This window comes from Pinus tabuliformis, chromosome 1_2, assembly GCF_031772625.1.
Source record: "Pinus tabuliformis cultivar Carrire ecotype Pingquan chromosome 1_2, CPIR1, whole genome shotgun sequence".
In the NCBI taxonomy this organism is placed as follows: domain Eukaryota; kingdom Viridiplantae; phylum Streptophyta; class Pinopsida; order Pinales; family Pinaceae; genus Pinus; species Pinus tabuliformis.
Window position 1 is genome coordinate 962,888,242 of NC_142298.1, and position 23,753 is coordinate 962,911,994.

Below are 23,753 nucleotides of genomic sequence, written 5' to 3' on the forward strand. Positions count from 1 at the left end.
ATTCATAGGAATTACCACTCCTCAAGCTCTTAATATAGAGGGGCATATTAGAAGAAAAAGGTAATAGTGTTGACTAATTTAGGTAGTACACATGATTTTATTCATTATAAGATAGCCAAGGAATTTAGTTGCTTCCTATATCCAACACTAGAGTGCCAACTGATGGTTGCAAGTGGAGGAACCATAAATTGCTCTGGAAAGTGCCATAATATCAAGCTATCCATGGGAGAATATATATTGAATAGCCCAATGCTTTCCATTCCAATGGGTGGTGTTGATGTTGTACTAGGAGTCCAATGGCTACAAACCTTGGGTATAATAGCTTTTAATTTTTAGGAATGCTTCATGAAATTTTCTTCGGAAGAAAGGAATTTGAATTAATAGGTATCACATGGAAACAAGGAAAGATAATAAGCTCTAATAGAATGAAAAAGCTTCTAAAGAAAGAACAAAGAGGCATAATTGCACAATTATGTTTGCTAGAGGTTCCCACATCGAAATCATCTATTTTTCCAAATCTCCAAAAAGTCTTGGACAGTCATTTCAAGGTATTTGAGACTCCCAAAGGCCTCCCACCTATTCATGATCATGACAATGCTATTCATTTGATTCTCGGAAGTGTTCCTCCAAACATCATGCCTTACAGATATCCATATGCCCAAAGGACTGAAATTGAACATATGGTTGTAGAAATGCTAGAGGTTGGTATAATTATACAACCAAATTTGATAAATAAAGCAAGGTATGCACAAAAGAATGACAATGCAGGGTGGGAACTCATTCAAAAGTTGTAGAATATCCCAGTTCAAACAATATTGCAAGAACTTGATGAGGAAGGAAAAATTATATTGGAACCTAGAGCAGTCATAGAAAGAAGAACTCGACAGCTACAAAATCGATCAATTTCAGCGTATCTCATCAAGTGGAAGAACTTACCCGCTAAAGATTCCACATGGGAGGACAATAATTTTTTACAGAAGCATAAAGAACTACTCAAGCATTGAGGACAATGCTTTTTGAAGGAGAGGGGCATGTTAGGTCCCAATACTACTAGTGTAACCCCTTATTGTTATTAGTACAACCCCTTATTATATTGTTGTGCCCATGTAGTCCACATATTGTTATTATTATGCCCCATACAATCCCACTATTATTATTATTGTTCCCTTACATTATTTTTGTTATGTTAGCTCTGATTATATTATGACCCCTTAGACTCCTATATATAGAAATGAGGTCTTGTCATTTGCATCTTCCAAGAATTGTTCATTTGTGTAATGCAAAGGAGGTTGTCCCCTCAAAGAGGTTGATTTCTAAGGTGTTGATCTATCTTTTCTATATTTTTGTGAGCTAGTTTCATAACACTCGATGTAAATTTCTTTCATTGATCTGTTACAATTTCTCTTAGTACACCAAAATGAGTAAAAATATTCTCAAAAAGAAATGAAACTAGAGAATTTTTAGTAGCAAAAGAAAGTGCTTTAGCTTCTACCGATTTAGTGATATAATCAGTGCATACAAGAATATTTTCTTTTTGTTTTGAGGATGGATTAATTGTTCCAACAAAATCCAAAGCCCATTTTTCAAAGGGTTCAATGAGTACCTGACGATGTAGTGGCATTTTGTCTGAAGGAACAAGTTTTCCCATTCTTTGACAACTATCACACCTCTTAACATATTCCTTAGCATCATTAAAAAGGGAAGGCCAATGATATCCTAAGAGAAGGACTTTATAACTAGTTATTTTTTTAGCAAAATGACCCCCACATGGTTCGTCATGGCATGTTTTAAGTACTTCCGGTATTTCATCTTCTCTTACACACCTTCAGATGATGAGATCTGCTCTTGTCTTGTAAAATTCTTCATTTATCCATGAATAAGATGCACTTATTTGGATTATTCTTCTCTTTTCTCTAGGAAACAAATAGGAGGGTAACTATCCTGTAACTAAATAATTGACAATTTCTATAAACCAAGGTGATTTAGTAGATATTGCAAAAAATATTTATCAGGAAACTTATCCTCTACAGGTGTATCATTTTTATCATTTTGAATTCTAGATAAAAGGTTAGCAATTGTGTTTTATTTTCTAAGTCAATCCAGAATGGTGATATTGAATTCTTGTAACAGTAATAGCCATCTTGATCCAGGTGGATATTGGTGGCCACTTGCCAAGTCCACCTGGACCCCCACCATTGTCTTTCTCAGCATTTTCAGTTTCCTTAATTGTAGCACAACTTACTATTTTTAGCAGTTTTTCGGGTCCTGAACTTCCGGAGCCGTTTTGAGGCCCTAAACGACGTTTTTTGGGGAATCCAGGGGCAACACGAGTCCATTCCATGGACTCGTGTTGCCCATTCCAACAATGATAGTGCTCGGATAGATCTTTCTAATGAGCTATTGTACGCGTCAAACGGAGATCATATGCCAAAGTTACGACCCCGGGAAGTTGATGTACCAACTTACCCCCAAATGGGGCCCACAGTTTGGCGTTTCATCTCCTAGGGTTAGGTTTTGGAATGTTAAGGGTTTTCCATTGTTTCTCAACAATAAATAGGCCTTCGAGCCTCATTGTAACACAGTTCAGAGGCATGTAGACATCACATCTCTTCTCAGAGATAAGCTACCATCGCCCTAGCTAGTTTATTTCCATTTCTGATTGTCAGCATATTTCAGTATTTCCTATTAATGAAATGAAGTATTATTTCCGCTGCATCTTTGTGTATATGGTTATCTCTATAATTTGTTGCGTTCCTGTTTAAATCCGGATTAGTGGTATCAGAGCGGTCTGCTTTTTCTCTGTTTTTCTTTGCATGTCCCCAACAAGGTCGGGATATAAGGAGTTAGGGCTCGAACTGGTTGAACCTTTGCAAGACCAGCCTCGCAAATCCCGACGGCCTCCCATGACGGACGAGAATAAAGACGAGGGGGCAGGAGATCCCATCAAAAGCTTGCTCGAAGAAGCGCTCGAGCAACAACGGAACGCAATGATGGACAGCTTTGCGCAGATCCTTCAGCGGCTACCCAAAAGCGGCGCATCGGCTTCCAGCAGCTCCTCTGGAAACGCCACACCCTTTAAGGTACAAGTTAATTTTGAAATCCCCATATTCGAGGGTCAGATAGACACCGATGCCGTAGATAAATGGTTAAATCTGCTAGAGGGTTATTTTTCTGTTCATGAATTTTCGAGTCGGGAAAAGATTGTTTTTGCTCTTCTCAAAGCAGCCCCCCACGTCAAGGACTGGTGGGAAACCTACTGCGAGCAGAAGGATGAAAGTACTGGCTCACTATTTTCAGCTGCACCCACCTGGGATTCGTTCCGGGATGCCATAAAGGAGCAGTACTACCCTGTCGGGAGCTATGAGGATGAATACATAAAGTGGACCACGCTGCGGTAGGGAAGGGACCAAGACGTGCCGGAGTTCACCAATCTTTTACATACCCTTCGCACAAAGTTGGGTATCAAGGATTCAGAGCAACATTTGATACTCAAATACCGTGGCTGCCTGAACAAGTACATTCAGGAAGAAATACAGTTCCTAAACATTCCCTCACTCGGCGCAGCATACTGGTATGCCATCAAGGTCGAGCAGAAGTTTAAACAAAAGAAGCGAGACTTTGGATCTGCGAATCCAAAGCAGGGGAAAGGTGCCCCTAAACCACAGAAAAAAGGACAAAGCCAAGGTGGGACAGCCCAAGACAACCAGCCGAAGCTGGAAGCAAAGAACAGTGCCACGAAGCCGAGAAAGGACACTGGAAAATGGTGCGAGTTCCATAAGAGCTCCACTCACAACACAAGTGAGTGTCGGGCCAAGCAGTCACTGGTGGCTGAGCTAAAGGTTTCAGAATCAGATGCATGTTCCGACTCTGAGTCAGAACCCGATAAGGGGTATGAAAAAGGGAAGCAGATCATTGATGCGGACCCCAGCGCCACTGTTGCTACCGCAAAGATCCAGAAAAATGAACCCGAAGATCCAGAGGAGGAGGAGCGTCTCTTTCACTCCTAGATGTGGGTAAAGGGCTCCTCGATACAGTTCATTGTTGATAGCGGGAGTCAAAAGAACCTCATTTCGGCAGAGGTCGTGAAGCGGTTAGGCTTACTGACCACAGCGCATCCACGGCCATACACCATTGGGTGGCTTCACCAAGGACGAGATCTTCGCGTGAGCCAGCAGTGTCGCCTTCCGTACAACATCAAGCCCTTCACAGATGAGGTATTGTGTGACATTGCTCCCCTTGAAGTTTGTGATGTATTACTAGGACAACCATACTTGTGGAAGCGACATGATGTGTATGAATCAAGGCTCCGTGCTATTATTATCACATTGGGAAATAAGTTGTTCAGGATACCAGAGGTAGCACCACCTGCCGCCATCTCTTTGATTACTGCAAAACAATGTAGTAAGATCATTTCCAAAACCAGGAAATTTGTTTTCCTGATGATACACCCTCAAGGGAAGAAGAAGACAGTGGCCGCGGCCTCCAAATGGGGTCCCTCTGCACGGCAGCTGCAGATGGACAAGATTGTGGAGGAGTACGAAGACATCTTCACCTCCCCGGCAGGGGTTCCTCTGCACTGTCAGGTCAAGCACTCCATCGATCTGACCCCAGGTGCGCTGCTACCCAATGGACCAATTTATCGGCGCTCCATTCTGGAGAACAATGAAATCAAGAGGCAGATTCAGGAGCTCCTGAAAAAAGGTCACATCCGTCCGAGTTCTTTGCCCTGTGGGAGCCCGATAGTGTTGGTACAGAAGAAGGATGGGACGTGGAGACTCTGTATTGACTATCGGGTGCTGAACAAGATCACTGTCCGTAATAGGTACCCAATCCCGCAGATTGATGACCTCCTAGACCAATTAAAGGGGGCGAAATATTTCAGCAAGATCGATCTGAAGTTAGGATATCACCAGGTACCAATCGAACCCTCAGATGTGTGGAAAACTGCCTTCAAAACCAAGGAGGGCCTCTTCGAATGGTTGGTCATGCCTTTCGGATTGACGAATGCTCCTGCAACCTTTATGAGGCTAATGGATGACATCTTGCGGCCATTCACCAACTCCTTTGTAGTAGTATACTTGGATGACATTCTGATCTTCAGCCAGAGTTGGGAAGAGCACCTCCACCACATCCGACAGGTTCTCCAAACACTGCGGCAACACAAGCTATGTGCCAATTTGGAGAAATGCACTTTTGGCATGACCGAGGTTCAGTATCTGGGATACATCATTGATGAACAGGGGGTGCATGTCGATCCAGCCAAGGTCCAAGTCATTCGGGATTGACCCTCTCCAACCACTCTAACAGAGCTCCGCAGCTTTCTAGGTCTTGCCAACTTCTACCGCAGGTTTGTGTTGGGGTTTTCTCATATTTCTTGGCCCTTGAATCAAGTCACCAAGGGCGGGGTGAAAGAAAAATTCTTTTGGTCTGAATCTCAACAGAAGGCATTCAGGGAGTTGAAGGATCGCCTCTGCACGGCACCAGTGCTCGCGTTACCAGATTTACAACAACCATTTGAGGTCGAGACAGATGCCTCTGACTATGCTATTGGGGCAGTCCTTACTCAACATGGACATCCAGTGGCATATCACAGTGAAACACTTTCAGACACAGTCTGGAAGTACCCCACTTATGATAAAGAGATGTATTCCATTGTACAGGCCTGCCGACAATGGAAGCATTACATATTGGGGAAGGAAACGGTCATCCACACAGACCACCGACCTCTGCAGTTCATACAGACCCAAGGGAAATTGCAGAATGATCGCCATCAGAAGTGGTCTACATACCTGCAACAGTTTCACTTGAATATCAAGTATAAAAAGGGCAGCACCAATAATGTTGCAGATTGCCTCAGTCGACCACCGATCATGGCGCTAACCACCGTGCTCAACTCTTGCGGGCACGAGACTTCTGATTGGCCACTTCTCTACAAAAGCGACCCAGAATTCGGCCACACATACCAGACACTCTTGGAGGGTCAGCAGGTTGCAGATTTTCACCTCCAGGATGCCCTATTATGCCACCTCGGTCACCTTTGTGTTCCTTCAAGCGAGCGTGCCAAGATGATTTGGGAAGCACACTACAGTCGGGCTGCTGGGCATTTCGGGGTTGAGAAAACAGTGGCAGTACTGCAAAATTATTTCTATTGGCCGAATCTTCGACAGGATGTTGGGAAGTACATCCGATCATGTACTGCCTGTGCCATTGCCAAACCGACCATTAAGAAGCAAGGCCTCTATACCCTGTTGCCTACCCCTAGTCAACCTTGGGAATCCATCTCCATGGATTACATGTCAGGCCTCCCTTCCACTAAGCATGGAAATGACTGTGTTTTTGTGGTCGTCGACAAGTTCTCAAAGATGGCCATTATGATGGCCTGCAAGACGAATATCACAGCAGAAGCCACTGCTAAACTCTTCTTCGAACGAGTGTGGGTGCACTTTGGGATCCCACAGTCTATCATCTCAGATCGGGACAGTCGGTTCCTCAGCACATTTTGGTCCAGTATCTGGTCAATGCTGGACACCAAACTCACGAAGTCCATAGCCTTCCATCCTCAAACTGATGGCCAGACAGAGGTTGTCAATAGGATGATTGTGCACATTCTGCGCATGTATAATTCAAAGCTTCCACGCACATGGGACGAGAGCCTCCCCTATGTTTAGTACAGCTACAACTGAGCTCTTCACAGCTCCACTGGCCATAGCCCTTTTCAGGTGGGTTTGGGATTCCAGCCACTATGTCCCATTGATGTGGCCATGCCACTTGCAGCCACTCACATGAATTCAGCTCATGTCCAGTCCGAAACATATAAGGCCACTAGCTTCATTGAGCGCATCCAACATATTCGCCAGTAGGTCCATGACATTCTTGAGAAATCAAATGCCAAGTACAAGTAGCGACATGATCAACATCGGGTGCCACACAAGTTTCAGGTGGGCGACAAAGTCTGGTTGCATTTGCAAAAGGAACGCCTTACTAGAGCCTATCAGAAATTGAGACCACTCTGATATGGTCCTTACACCATTACTAAGGCTATGGGAGACAATGCATTTGAGCTCAGCATTCCCCCATTCCTTGGCCTGCACCCAGTGTTCAATGTGGACCGCCTTCGGCCATACTTTCCACCATTGCTAGACACATCCGACATTGCAGAACAGCTCAAACCCACAGAATTAAATCCAGATTGCATGGAACAAGCTGCAACCGATCGGATCATGGACACACAGATCAAGAACACTTGCCAACAGAATATCCAACTGTATCGAGTTTTCAAAGCAGGCCAACTCCTTCAGCAGGGCAAGTGGCTCACCAGGGAACAAGTTCAGCAGAAGTTTCCTCATCTCATGGAGGAGCTCAACGCAATGGGGACCATTGCTTCCTAAGGGGGAAGGAATGATCTAGGTGGATATTGGTGGCCACCTGCCAAGTCCACCTGGACCCCCACCATTGTCTTTCTCAGCATTTTCAGTTTCCTTAATTGTAGCACAACTTACTATTTTTAGCAGTTTTTCGGGTCCTGAACTTCCGGAGCCATTTTGAGGCCCTAAACGACGTTTTTTGGGGAATCCGGGGGCAACACGAGTCCATGGAATGGACTCGTGTTGCCCGTTCCAACAATGATAGTGCTCGGATAGATCCTTCTAATGAGCTATTGTACGCATCAAACGGAGATCATATGCCAAAGTTACGACCCCGGGAAGTTGATGTACCAACTTACCCCCAAACGGGGCCCACAGTTTGGGGTTTCATCTCCTAGGGTTAGGTTTTGGAATGTTAAGGGTTTTCCATTGTTTCTCAACAATAAATAGGCCTTCGAGCCTCATTGTAACACAGTTTAGAGGCATGTAGCCATCACATCTCTTCTCAGAGATAAGCTACCATCGCCCTAGCTAGTTTATTTCCATTTCTGATTGTCAGCATATTTCAGTATTTCCTATTAATGAAATGAAGTATTATTTCCGCTGCATCTTTGTGTATATGGTTATCTCTGTAATTTGTTGCGTTCCTGTTTAAATCCGGATCACACCTTGTTACTCTACCATTAGTAACTGGTTTAGTCATTAAATATCTAATCGAAGAATGGTATGTATGAATGAAATTTTCATAACCAGTGATGTAATGTCTAAATTTATTAATGGCATGAATGACAGCTAAAAACTCCTTTTTAGTTAGAGTATAATTTAGCTTTGCAGAAGTTAAATTTTTACTGGTATAATAAATGGCATGAGTGAGGCCTTTTTGTCCTAACAGAGCTCCTAGAGTTGTGTCTTGAGCATCAATTGATATATGAAAAGCCAATTTCCAATTAGGTCCTTTTAAGATGGGTTCTTTAGAGATCTTCTTTTTCAAAGTTTCCAAATCCTTTTAAAATCAAAGTTCCAACTAAATTCACAATCTTTGGTGAGTAATTTGAAGAGTGGAGATGCAATATTTGTGAATTTTTCTATGAATCTTCTATAATATCCAGTAAAACCAAGAAAAATCCTAACATCTCGTTGACAACTTGGGATTGATAATTTGGAAATAATTTCTAACTTAGATGAGTTTACCTTAATTCCATTTCCTGAAATATGGTGACCTAAAACAATTCCTTCATTAAACATCATAAAATATTTTTCATGACTTAATGAAATATTTTCTTCTTTGCATCTTATGAGAACTTTTTCTAAATTTTCAAGCGCTTCTTCAAAAGAATTTCCATAAATTGTAAAACCATCCATATCCACTTCCACACAATCATGAATAAGATAAGAGAAAATTCCTAGTACTTCTCTTTGGAATGTTGCTAGAGCATTGCATAATCCAAATGGATGTACTCAGTAAGCATAAGTCCCCCTTGGACAGGTGAATGTGGTTTTGTCTTGACCTTCAAGTGCTACTTGAATCTGATTATACCCACTAAAACCATCCAAAAGTTAGAAATATTTTTTTCCTGCTAATGTATCTAAAACATGATCTATGAAAGGAAGTGGAAAGTGATCTTTCAAAGTTCCTTTATTCAATTCCCTGTAATCAATGCATACTCTCCATTTTCCATTTTTCCTGGGTACGATTACTAGGGGTGAAACCCATTGACTGTCTGATATTGGATAAATGAAATTTACATTTAACAGTTTCTGCAATTCCTCATTAACAATTTCTTTTAAGTTTGGATTCATTCTTCTTTGTGGTTATCAGAATAGTCTAGCATTTTCTTCAATATAGATATGATGCATGTAGGTTTTTGGATCAATTCCCTTCATATCAGCATATTCCCATGCATATGCAGAAGAGTCTTTTTGGAATATTTCCACCAGTTTCTTTTTCTATAATCCTTCTAGTTTTTCATTGATGTTCAAGATTTTTCCTAAGTTCTATTGAAGAGTTTCCAAAATTTTCCATAGAATGTAAAGACATTTGTCTAGATGGTAGATATTCAATATTACATCATTCTTTAAAAATTTGGCTATTGTCAAAATATAAAGAGGGTTCATTATTTTCTATTGAATTTAAAATTTGATCCTCTTCATTTATTTATGCAATACTGAAAATTGGTTGTACATCATTATCATCATCTATCCATTCTTCATTTTCTACTTCTATCGTTGTTTTTGCAGGTGGGTACAATGTAAATTTCTTTGTCGAGCTTCCATCTGAGATAAACATGTCTCCTTATCTACCACTGATAAAAGCATCAGTTGTAGCTAACCATGGTCTTCCTAAAATTAATGTATGTCCTCCTAAATTATTATTGGGTTTTAGAATCATGAAATCAACAGGATATTCCCAAGAATTTAAGGATACATATATATCTTCTAACAAACCATCAGGTTTAATTACATACCTGTCTGCTAATTGTAACAATGTTGGCGTGTATTGAAGATTAGGAAGCTTCAATTTATCCATACTTTGTTTTCTCATTATGTTTATGGCTTCTCCTAGATCAATCAGTGTGTTTGGTATTTCAGTTCCATTGATGTGTGTTTTCATAGTGGGGATTCCGGGATCTAAATATTTTTGAATTTTTGTTTTCCCCGTCATGATATCTGTAATTTTCCTGAGTGGTTGATTTTTTTTTTCTTTTTCTTCCTGATCCTTTAGTACTTAATTCGTTAATTATTTTGGAAAAATTGGTATTTCTTTTATTTCTTGTAATAAAGGAATTTTTATACATTCATTTGTCAATTCATATAACATGTCATAATTAGGCAATATGATTTGTTTTTCTACTCCTTTATCGATGTTCAACCTTTTAGGAAAAGGTGGCTTTGAGATAGATATTGAAGATTGTTCTATAATAGGAATATTATTAGAATGTGTAGGAATTTTTTTTGTTTGAATATTTTCTTTCTGAGGAAGGGAAATCTCTTCTTTAGAGTCATTATTATCTTTTTGAGAATTCTTTTCTGTTTCTTGAATAACAACAGACATTTTCTTCCTTTCTAATACTCCACCAGACCTTAAGTGAACATTATTCAGATCTAATGGAGTTATCATATAAGTTTGAGGATTTTGTCCTTCTAAGTTGTAAACAGGTTGTGAAGTTTTATTCTTTGGATTTGGGAGTGGTTGAATGGGCAATTGATTTAGTCTTTCTGAAATGGCAAAGAAAATTGCAGATTTGCATTTTGAGCTTGAGTTTGAGGTAACTGGTTGGTTTGAGGGAAGTATTGTGGTAGAAATTTTGGATAAGGTGGCAGATATTGTTAATATTGAAAATATCTTCCAAAAGGATTTTTCCATCCTTGATTCCAAGATTGTGATTGAGCCCAAGGCTGCATGGAATAGGTGGATTCCAATTATTTTGTGAAGATTGTGAAAATTGTTGAGGATTAAAACCTTGAGTTTGATTTGTTTGAGGATTTTTCCATGGTCTTTTGGTAATAAAGTAAAGAGGGTCTACTTGATTTGGCATTCTTTCTTCACTAAACACAACCTTAAGACCTGGTATAGAGGGACGTTCTTTTGTATCGTGATTTTCTACAGATATAACACAGGTTTCTATGTTTTTTAAATCTAAAGGACATTCTCTCAGAGCATATTTCTTTCTACACCTAGGACAAAAGATGGATAATTTAACATTTTCAGCTTTCTTCTTGTTTTGTATTTTAAGGGTGTCAATTTTCTCATTGATACTCCCTAAAATATATGTTTTAAAGTTATCAAGCAAACTACCTATTTCTTCCCTACTTACTATCCCGCCTCCAGATTTATTTACTCTTGATAAAATAAGGTCCCTTGAAATTTTCCCTGTTCTTGCTTTACCTCTTGAAATATGTACACATAAATCACAAATATCTGCAAATGGTAACTGAGAAATATCTCAATAATTTTATCCTTACTAGTATTATTATTATTATTATACTATTATTTATGAAATAATCTTAATTCATTCACCTTTAATGAATTATTAAAAATGAATTCTTTCATGAAATAACTAATTTAAATTGAGAATATCTTACTTGGAAAATTGAACCTCTCTTTTGGAATAAAATAGTAACTCCACACTTAAGAGAATGTAACTCTCCCTCACTAATTCAATGTATGACAAAGTGTAACTCCTCATTAAATGCATTTGTAACTCCCTCATTCAATTCAATTTGTAACTCTCACCAAATACTCTCTCTCCCTAATTCGAATTGTAACTCCTCAAGACAAGTGTACCTCTCTCTCTATTCTTTGGATGAGTTACTCTTCTCCTCAAATAACTCCTCCCTCATTAAACTCAATTCTCATATTATTGGCTTAAGTAATAGATTCATTTTGTAACTCTCCTTTCTCATCTATTTAAGAAAGATCACGTGAGAGATGAGAGTAGCATGTTCATTGTGAAGAAGGAGAGATAGAGTTGAGTGTGTGAAAGAGAAGTGTGAGAGAAAGTGAAAAGTAAGAGAAAGGGAAGAGTTGGAGCAAGTGTGTAGGACAAGATATAATCAAGAGAAGGAGAAAAATTTCCAGCAGAGAGAAAGAACAAGGTGATCAAACTTTGGTGACTCCAACCATTCTCACTCTCTCTCTCAGTGTACTCTGTTGAACAATTGAAGAAATCTAATAGAAGAAAACTCATTTGGGTTTTTCCAATTCTTGGTTTTTCCTTGGTCGTTGGACCTAACTCTCAGTGTCTCATATTTGTGCTTAGTTGTCTTCATATGATCCTTAAGTTTATGTTCTATCTACAATTGTTGTTTTGAAAATTTTTGAAGACAAAATATGCATTCTAACTAATTGTACCAACATAGTACATTCAATTTTCTACAAAGTACATACAATTTTCTGCAATGTACATTCAGTGTTCTTTAAAGTACATTCAACTTTCTTCAAAGTACATTCAATTTTCTGCAAAGTACATTCAACTTTCTGCAAAGTACATTCAGTTTTCTTCAAAGTACATTCAACTTTATGCAAAGTGCGTTCAGTTCCACTTAGTTTTTGGTAAAGTACATTCATTTTTTTGCAAGTACATTCAATTTTCTACATAGAAATTTAAAGTTTCTGCAAAAAAAATTTAAATTTATGCATAGAGATTTCAGATTTTAACAAATAAATCCATTGAGGAATGTTGTCTTCACATCCACCTGGTGGATCTTCCACCCCATCTGCTCTGAAAAATCAAGTATAGATCTAATCGATGAATACCTTATGATTGGTGCAAAGGTATCCTAATAGTTTATTCCCTTAACTTGAGAGAATCCCTTGGCCATAAATCTGGCTTTATACTTCTCTATGCCTCCATCTGCTACATACTTTACCTTGTAAATCCATCTCAAACCCATCACTGATTTATCTGCTGGTATTGGGGCCACTTCCCAAACACTATTCTTTACAATGGAACCATACTCTTCTACCATTGCATCAACCCATACAGGTTTCTCTAGAGCTTCCTCGAAAGAGGATGGCTCAATATCAACTAAAACAATGGTTAGAGCCATGTAGCTATTGCAACAATCTGGTGACCTTCTCTTCCTGCACTGAGAAGTGGGTGCTCCCAAAGTCTCTCTAGCATCATGCAAAAGCCTCTCATCTTCTCTGGTTCATTTTCTTCCTTCTCTAGATGTTTTTTCTTGAGTAGATGTCTCAACTCTTTGTTCCTCAAATTTTGGTTTCTCCACAACTTACTGAGTTTCCTCCTTTGGATCTAAAAGCTCCTGATTTGGATGCAACTAAAGCTCCCTCTCAAGAGAACATCGAGTTTCCTTCTCCTCATCAAACTTCACATCCCTTTGAACAACAATCATCTTGAGAGATGGAAGGTGAAAACGGTAGTTGTGAGGAGTTTTGTGTAACCCATAAATACCCACAACTTAGTTTTTGGCTCAATCTTTCCTAGAGTCTTTGAAGAAATGGCAGTAAACAGATGCTCCAAAGAACTTGAATTGATACACATCCTAATTGTTCCCCGAGAAAGCCTCCTCCGGTGTAAACATTCCTAGAATCCAATGAGGACTCTGATTCTGCAATTATACTACTGTGTTGCATGCCTCTTCACACAATTTTAGTGGTAGGCCTTGGTCATGCAACATCACCCTCGCTACTCCCACAACACTATGGTTCTTCCTCTCAGCCACCCCATTTTTTTGGGTTGTGGGGTGTTGGCAATTCCCGTCAAATGCCTTCTTTTGCACAAAACATTTTAAAATCATTCGACATATACTCACCTCCATTATCTCTCCTAAGATACTTCACCTTATTTCTGGTTTCCTTCTCTACCAGTTCTTTAAATTCAACAAAATTGGAAAATGTCTCATCCTTCTTCCGCATGAAGAAGATCCAGCACTTTTGTGAGAAGTCATCTACAAAGATAACATAGTATTTGTGCTTGGCAGTGGAGATTGTCAAGAAAGGTCCATAGACATTATAATGAATCCTTTCAAGGAATGCGTGTTCTTTTCTATCCTGATCATGGAATGAGACTTTTGTGTACTTCCCCAAGGTACACCCTCTGTGTGTATCTTACTGATTAAGTGACCCTTTGGGAAGCTTGTGGTTATCTGCTGAATAATATTCAGGATGCCATGATGCAAATGGCTATGTATTTTATGCCATACTTCACCGACATCATGACTTTGCACCTTCTCTTCCTTCGTGCTTAATGCAACACAGCCTTCCACATCTAGCTTGTACAGGTTCTTCACAGGAACCCCGATCTACTTCACCTGTCATGTGGCTGTGTCTTAGAAATCCTTTCCCTTTGTTGAAGATCACGTCATAACCATGGTCTTCCAACATTGCAACTGAGATGATATTTTTCTTTAGGCCCAGAACAAACATGACATCCTTGAGTTTGAAAAGGGAGCGAGATTCCCTCTAAAACATAATCGTACCAATACCAATTGTGCTATACCTTCCATCATCTCCCATCTCGATGTGCATCTGGAGTTTTTTCTCCTCCAGGTCACTGAAAAATTATCATTTTCCTGTCATGTGGAACAAAGCACCACTGTCCAAGTACCACATGCTCCCCATCACTGTGCTCACCATGCATACGATAAGGGTGAAGTCAAGCTCAAATTGTGAAGTGAAAGCTTCACTTGCCATTCCTCCCGAGGTCCTCCTTCTAATCTTCTTGTGTGGACACTTCATGGCATAATCCCTCAATTCATGACAATTCAAGCACTTGATTTTGGACAAGTATTTCTTCTTGCCCCCTTAACTGGACTCTGGTTTGGATTGGGATTTATTCCCTTTCCCTTTCTTTGCCTTTCCATCCAAGTTACAATTTTCCTCATCCTCACACTGGGGTGAAGTTCCATCTCTGGTATTGCACCTTATCTCCTCCTATACCAAATCAGACCATAATCGTTCCCATTTTGGTAGGTTCTCCCTCATGTTCACTGAATCTTGGTAGCTATGTCAGCTATTGGGAACATCTAGAAGGGTTAGGCTTACCAAATCATATTCTACAACAGTAACACTACCTCCACCAAGTTCATCATGACATTGTGTGAACATGTTCAAGTACTACTAAATAGAATCATTCTTCTGCATCTTGATATTTTGAAGCTCATCTTTGAGCACCAGTTTCCTATGGTCGCTGTTTTTCTGGTGATCTAGGTCTTTTAACGTCAAGGATGCATACATAACTGCATATAAAAGAGCATGTAACCGAGTAACTTAAACACATGAAAATAATTGGAAATCGTAAAGCAACCATGAGATCAAAGGCACACAAATGATTTGATTACATAGTTCACCCAATGTGGGCTATGCCTCCAGACCCTGATCAAAGTGGGGAGGCCTTGTTTCATTAAATGCTGCAAGATGATGATGATTACATGATACATTCTTTATCATTACAATCTTAAATTCCCTCAACCATAGTGGCATGTATCTCCATGAGACATTCTCCCTATAGGAACTCTCACTCAAATGGGCCCTCCTTCATCATGAAAAGCTAGTAGATTCTCACATGATGTGGCATACAAGTACCCTTAAACATAATGGTATCAAGGATCTCAACAACAAAACCATCATCTTAGAAAATAAAAATAAAGACATGGCATCACTGCATCATATACCTCCACTTTTAGGGATAGCCTGAAAATGCATAGCTCTCCTAATTAAATGGATTACACCATTGAATTCATGGCAAAAAATTGTGTCAAATGCCTATAAACTTCACCCCTTTCTGAAACTGTCGAAATATGGACCCTCAAGAATCTCAATGATTCTCCCAAACATTCCTTCCTCGAGATGCCCGAAAAATCCATTACTCAGATGAAAATTGTGAGCACACCATTGTGTTTCTTGCGAAATTATGTGAAAAATGACTATAAAGTTAGCATCATTCCGCCTTTGTCAAAAATTAGCCTCCAAGATAATATTTTAGATTCCTCAAGATTTTGTAAATATTCCTCACTGATGACTGCCTAAAATTATGTTTCTCAAATGAGGAAATAGACCACACCATCACTTTCCTTGTGAAATTCTAGTTTGTTTGAGTATAAATATGACATGATTCTGTCACTGTGAAAAATTTTGCTCTAGGGAATATTTTTTATTCCTCCAAGATTATTCGTGAGAATATTCAGTGGAATATTATAAGGAGTGCTCCCCTAGAATATTATCCATCTCTATATTTTTTCCCGCTCCTGGGCTGGGTTCTGTTTACACCTGGTTCTGCTCCACTCCTTCGCTGGCCGAATGAATGAGTTTTTGGGTTTAAATAAAAAAGGTAGGAGAAAATACCAGCTTTGGGTCATTGGATCATTCGTGTCAATATCTGAGTTAGGCCTTTTGGTTGGGGAGGTCGTCGAGTCTAACCCATGGGAACCCCTGTTATACCATTGCCGCGTTAATTTTTTTGGTGGAGTTTGTTTGGGGCTGCCTAGGAGGCGGGCAGGTTCAAACACTGCCAGCTCTAGTGGTAGTCACATGTGGCTTTGAAGGGGTGGTGGTTCTGCCTTTGGTGGCGTACCCACATGTCGTATGATATATATGTATGTAGTGCCATTGGGGGGTGGCAAGAGTGCCGGCCCACCATTGCAATATTATTAATTTTTTTATTTTTTATATATAATTGGAGAAAACTTTAGTGGTGGTTTTTAAGTGTTCGTGGGCAAATGAAAGACGCAACAAATTCTCCCTTTCCAACCACCATTTTTTTTGCATCATCCCTTAACCAAATTGTTGCCTCGTTAGTGACTACCACCTAGCCTCATTTGACCAGAACTTTGATCGGCTATATCTTGAGCATACGAACTCGAATTTGAGTGTTGTTTCACACTGTTGGAATGAGGACGACAAGCATTATGATTTTATCATGGTTTTGGTGAGAAATATTATTTTTGAGCTATTCTAAGCCACTTCTAAATTCTAATCATTTTTGGAGCCACCTGGATCATTCCTCCCTACTGAAGAGCTTTTGGTATTCCAAAATCATGAACATAATTTGCAACAATTGTTTTACGTTGTCTGCACAACAAGTGTCCTGAAAATTCACTCTTCCTTCTCCTTCACCCTTGTTCTTCAAAGACATAAGTGATGAGTTGACACTTGCATCCACTGCAAACCTGCAGTACAATCATTGCAAAATATATTCTCAATTTCATGACCAATCATGACTCAAACATCCCCATACTTGCCAATAGTTTATAAAACACACTCATTGGTCAAGTTTACATCAAAATAGAAACCAATACCCCAACTATCAATAAAATTCCAAAACATCATCGTTGCTTTAATAAGTTGTGGAAAACACATCATCACTTTTTACAATTATTCACAACACATAATTTAGAAAATGCAACCATGACAAGCTACCATATCTAATAAAACCATCTCTTACTCAACAAAGTGAATTTCTAGGAATGTGATGGATTTTCTTGTTGAAAATCTTCACCAACTGGTTTCTGCATGGGTGCTTTGTCCTTAAGATGCTTCTCTAGATGAGGCCTCCAACATGCGTCTCTTTGATGTTGACCTCTATTGCAATAATTGCAAAAAGACTTCTTCCTCTAGAATTGTTTAACCTTCATCCTTCCCTGATGTGGACAAGGCCTTTCACGCCTCATCCTCTTTATTATTGCCATTCTCTTCCAGCACTAAGCAACCACATGGTTATGCAAACCACAAAAATTACATGGTTTTCTACACCATGATTTCTTCTCATCATTAACAATATGTTTGTAACAAAAATGAACTTTGGAATACTGAGACTTTTTATACCTCTCTTAGCTATCTCTGGTGCGATCTCGGCGATGAGAACTTTCCTTATCTCTTCCTATATAATGTGCACTGTCATGGGAGGTGTGGTATGTGCTCCAATCATCCTCTTTCTCTAATGGCTTCGAAAATGTCTTGGAAGCTTCTAATACCTTCGAGCACTCTCCTTCAATGTAACCCAAACTTGCAAATCGAGGTGTTTGTACAACCTCCTATGGTTGAGTCATTCCTTGGCCATTAACACCAAGTCCTCCTCCTTTATACCCCATCTTGGTGACGAGTCTCATGCCAGTTCCTAAAATGGGTACCTCCATATTTCCAACATAAATAACATAATGTGGAAATGAAACTGAAGAATGGTCAACACTATTTACCTCAGTTATCGATTCTGAAATAGGTGATGATAAATTTGCTAATCCTTTGTTGCACTTTGACTTTTACAAGGTCTCTTCCATCGATCGCAATTGAAGTTTTAATCTCTACTTCTCCTATTTTGATTCTCATAGAAGTCTCCTTGATTCGGCATTCTCTGCTTGAAGGCTCTGATTGATCTCCTCATATCAATGATGAGTATATGATCAAGAAGAATAATTTTCACTTCAGGAGGTAGATGGAGAATCATCCTCTGCTCTTTCTTTCTCCTGTTCCTCTCTTTCCATCTTCTCCTCATAATCTACATACATTATGTCCACCATGTGTGCCATCCTGACAAGGTCCTCATAGAGATCTCTATTTTTATCCATTTCCCTTCTCGTTGCATGTTCAATAATTCACACTCACAATTAACATTAGCGAGAAGACCACTCTAATACAAAACTTGATCCAGATCTTTTAACTTCAAGGATGCATAAAAAATTGCATATAAAAGATCATGTAACAAAGTAACTTAAAAACATGAAAAGAAGCAGAAATCATAAAGTAGCCATGAGATCAAAGGCACACAAATGATTTGATTATAGAGTTCACGCAAATTATACTACGTCCATGAGCCCTGCTCAAAGTGGGTACGCCATCTTTCATTAAATGTTGCAAGATGATGATGAGTACACAATACACTCTTTGTCATTACAATGATAAATTCCTTCGACCAGAGTGGGATGTCTCTCCATGACATGTTCTCCCTATAGGAGCTCTTTCTCAAATGGGCTCTCCTTCAGCATGACAAGCTAGTAAATTCTCACATGAGGTGGCATACAAGTATTCTTAAACATAATTGTATCAAGGATATCAGTAGCAAAAAAATCATCTCAACAAATAAAAAGAAATACATGGAATCACTTCATCATATGCATATCTCTACTGACGAAATGGACTGCACCATTGAATTTGGGGTGCAAAATCCTGTCAAACAACTATAAACTTTGCCCCTTTCTGACACTATCGAAATATGGACCCCCAGGAATCTCGAAGATTCTCCCAAAGATTCCTTCTTGGAGATGGCCAAAAAATCCACAGCTTGGATGAAAACTATGAGCAGACCATTGCACTCCTTACAAAATTCTGTGAAAAATTACTATAAATTCAACATCATTCTGCCTCTTTCAAAAATCAGCCTCAAAGGGAATCTTTTAGATTCCTCAAGCATCTTTAAATATTCCTCACTGTTGATCACTTGAAATTCTACTACTCAAATGAGGAAATGGACCACACCATCGTGTTCCCTATGAATTTCTGGTTTGTTCAGTATAAAGTTGACATGATTAAGTCACTTTGAAAAAATTCCCTCTAGGGAATATTTTAGATTCCTCCAAGATTTTGGATGAGAATATTCTATGGAATATTCCCCTATAATATTCTTCATCTCAAAATCCATGCTTGCTCCTAGGTTGGCTTCCATCTGCACCTACTTTCGCTCCTCTCCTTTGTTAGTCCAATGAATGGGTTTTTGGGTTTAAATAAAAAAGGCATGCAAAAATACCAACATTGGGTCATTGGCCCATTGGTGGTGGTATTTGAGTTAGGCCTTTCAGTTGGGGTGGTCCTGGGGTCCAACCCATGGGAACCCCTATTATATTCTTTCTACGTTAAATTTTTGGTGGAGTTTGGTTGGGGTTGCCCAGGAGGTAGGCCGGTTAGCTAGCTAGGCGAGTTTAAACCCCACCTGCCCTGGTGGTAATCACATGTGGCATCAAAAGGGTTTCAAATCCACCTATGGTGGTCGCCCATGTGTCATATGATATATATGGATGAGTGTTGTTTGGGGGTGGCGGGTGTGGCGACCCACCATCCCAATTTTTTTAATTTTTGTATTTTTATATATAATTGGACAAAAATCAGTGGTAGTTTTTAAGGGTTATTGTGCAAATTAAAGAGGTGAAAAACTCACCCTTTATGACCGCCATTTTCTGTGTGTATTCCCTTCACCAAATTGTTGCCTCATTACTAACTGTCACTTGGCCTAGTTTGACCATAAATTTTACTAGCTATATCTTGAGCATATGAACTCATATTTGAGTATCGTTCTTGCTGTTGGAATCAAGACAATGAGCACTTTGATCTAGTGCTGGGTTGGATGAAATTAGATAATTTTGAGTTTTGAGCTATTCCGAGCCACTTCTGAATTCTGAGTGTTTCAAGAGCCATTTGGATCATCTGGAACAGATATGTTAGTTCTTGTGACATTGCAAATGGGGTTTATTTCCCATGGAGAGTGGAGAAAATGAGCTCCTTTACACCCTCCAAGATGATTCTCCTCGCCTTGGCTAAACACTTCCTCTATTTTTCTAGATCATTGACATCAGATGATCCTGGTTTTGGAATTTCCATCTTGATGAATTCCTTCAACCCTTTTTCCTCTAGTACTACCTCCATGTGGTCCTTCCAAGCAACAAATTTCGAGCTACCCTCAAGGGCATACTCAAGTCTTAGACCATAAAATGCCATCTTGCTAGCTCTAAAGAATTGATCATGTAAATTCAATCCTCTTGCAATAACAACTTCAAATTTTCTTCTTTAATATGAATCTTGCTTTGATACCATGTAGAAATTTAATGCGTAGATATGAAACTTCTCATGTAGTTTATGAAAACACAAGACTCAAATCTACTCTACTCACATGATCGCGAGCACAAATAATAAACATCCATCAATATTAAACACACATACACAAATATTTATCTAGGGGAAAGAAACTGCTCAAAACCCCTTCCTATATGTATTACATTAATCAAAGAATATGGATGAATACATATTCTTTCTCAAGCGTAATCACAACCTGCAAGTGTATTATATATCCCTCTACCTGACTGACTGACTCTGGCCAACAATTAGCCAATTTTCTTGTCCTCCAAGGTCCTATTTCCTTGTGTTGTTCCTTGAGGAATTAGGGCCCTATCAATTAGGAAAATCCTCAATTGGAATTGTGTAATCCTTCTAGGTTGATCCTCTGACTGGATGCACCATCTATACACTTTGGAATAGTCTACAACTGATAGTACACTGTTGTGGAACCCCCACCTCAACTGGGTAACTCATATTCTCTACATGCAACAATTATTCTAGGTTGATTGATCAGTTACCTAGTTCATCACTGAGTGTGACTGAAGTGACATTGTACAACTTGACCTTCCACTAGTTCTTCCAATAGTTAGAACTAGTTTAACTAACAATAACTGACTTTAACTGAATTAGATTTCTATAAATTAGCAATCACTCATGCTCAACTCAACTCAAGTCTTCCAACTTGAATTATCTAAGATAACTAGCTGACACAAGTCATGTCACTCAAGTTAACTCATCCAAATTGTTTGTTTAAATGGAAATTTAAATTTTCTTGTAACAACCCTTGGCCAAAAGTTCATGTAATAGAAGTTAATAGAGAAAAAATATGACCATAGTTAAGGGACACTTATTCCAGGTTGAATGCTAGGCAAAGATATGCTAGTGGGCATCACTGGATGTGTTTATGGCGAAGGAAATGGGTAAAGGAAGTGGTTGAGGCTTTAGAAAGGAAAAATGGAATTTTTGGCACATTTATTTATGAAAATTATGGAAATTAGGAGAAAAAGGAAGGTGAAAGGTCACAAGATACATGTCAGGAGGGAAATGAAGAAAAATGAAGAAAATGAAGAAAATAGAGGCCTAAGTGATAAAAAGGCTTCTATGGATTAGTTGGTACCTTTTGTCAATTCATTTTTGGAGCTCTCTCATTATTCTCTCTCTCTATCTCTCTCTCTTGAACACTCAGGTTTTTCTTGTAGCAGTCTAGCTTTGTAGCACAGAAGGAAAAAGCAAGAAAAATAAAGGAAGGAAAGAAAAGATCAAGCAAGGAAGAGTAGGATCAAGCAACCATAGCAGGAATACTTGCAAGTAAGTTATTGCATGTGTGAATTCCTATCTGGTATTGACATGAATGGATTTACCTGTTAGTATATGGTTCTCTTAATGTCGGTGGCATGGTTTTTCTATGTTATGACAATGGTTTTTAGCCTTGCCTTTCCTTTTTCTAGATAGTCATGGTGTGATGGTATTGTTTTCTCGATTTTGAGCTTTGGAATTGCTGGATGGTTTCAAAATCCATGCCAGAAGTGGTCTCAGGAAAATTCTCAAAGGTGTAGGAATCCCTCGACCATTTTTGGTAGGATACACAGTAAAACCTAAGGGTGGAGCCTTGGTTTAGGCCTAGTGATCCGATGAGGATTGTGGTAAATCCTGGGAGACTAGTGTCTCTGTTTAGGGCCTAGTGATCCGGGTTAGATTGTGATAAATCCTGAGAGAGAAGGAAGCAAAAAATCCCTCAAATATAGTGATGGAGTTTGGAGGCATTCCAAGCTTGGTTTGGTTTTGTTATCTCAGTGCCGGTTTTGGTGAGATTATGGTTTGGTGAGGGCGGATGTGGTTTAACCTCTGGATTCCCTTGGTTGTTTTTGGATTGGCTTCTCCATGAGATCCCACATAGAGGCTTGGAATATGGCACGAGGATCATTGGCTGAAATAAATATTAGGTCAACCATCTATATGGTCAAGTGGTACGTGGAACTCCCGAACCTGGTTGACTTTGCCTATATTTAATAAAATATAAGTTCTCTTTATTTTGCACTTGTTAAAATGTGGAGTTAATGGTTGATATCACATTGTTATTTTCATGGTTTAAATGTTGGTTATAATCATGGTTATATGACTAGTTATTGTCATGGTTATTTCATGTATTTACTTGTAACTAGAAGGTTAATGAATGCAAGATCAAATTGATGTCAAAAAAGTTAAGGGAACAGGGTGGTGATCCTTCTTCTCAAGTTCCACATGATTTATCAATAATTTATGCTATGCCTTGTGTTTATTTCCTGTAGATTGCATTGATGCCAAGTGTTTGATAGAATGTATGTCCCGGTTGGGGTGGTTAGGCCTAGTCCTAGAGTCAATTTGTATTTGTAATTATTTTCATTATGTAAATTATGGATTCTGAATGTGTCATTGAGTTCTAGGCAGCGACTTGGGCTAAGAGCCTAAAAAGGTGGCTCAAATCTGAGAGAAGCAGGTACAACACTAGGCAGAAAAGTCCCTGGACACATGCACACCCATGTTGCGGGAGCATTTGGAGCCTTCTGGACGAATGCTTGTCCATATCAAGGGAGTGTCCAGGGTTTATTGGTATAAAAAATCACTAGGAACGAGGGGTTGGTTACCTGAGTGGTTGGGATGGTTCCTCGGAGTCTTGTTGCTAATGTGGAAGGTATGTTTGGTGTGTTTTTGTCAATTCCACTTCCTTAAGGTGACCTAGAAGGTCAAATCATATCATAGTAACTTCTCATCACATGTTTACCCTGGTTGGCTAGTTACTTGGGTAGATGTGGGAGGAGGGTGTTAGAGAGTGGTATCAGAGCATGGTTCAACCCTTGGACTGGATGGGCTATGTGTTGGTCATGCATTCATGTTGGTTTCACTTGTTTTAATCATACTTGTGATCTATATTCTTGTTTCATATGCATGGTTTTGGTCATTGTCGTAGTGTTGTCGCCATGTGAAGGAGGGTGTTGTTTTTGTGGAGTGTGTCATCATGATTATATGATTGGTTACATGTTTTTTATGCACGTTAGTGTTCACATGTGGTCAAGTGTATAGTGATGTGGTGGTTGTCACCATATATGAGGTCATGGTATGTGTAGTTG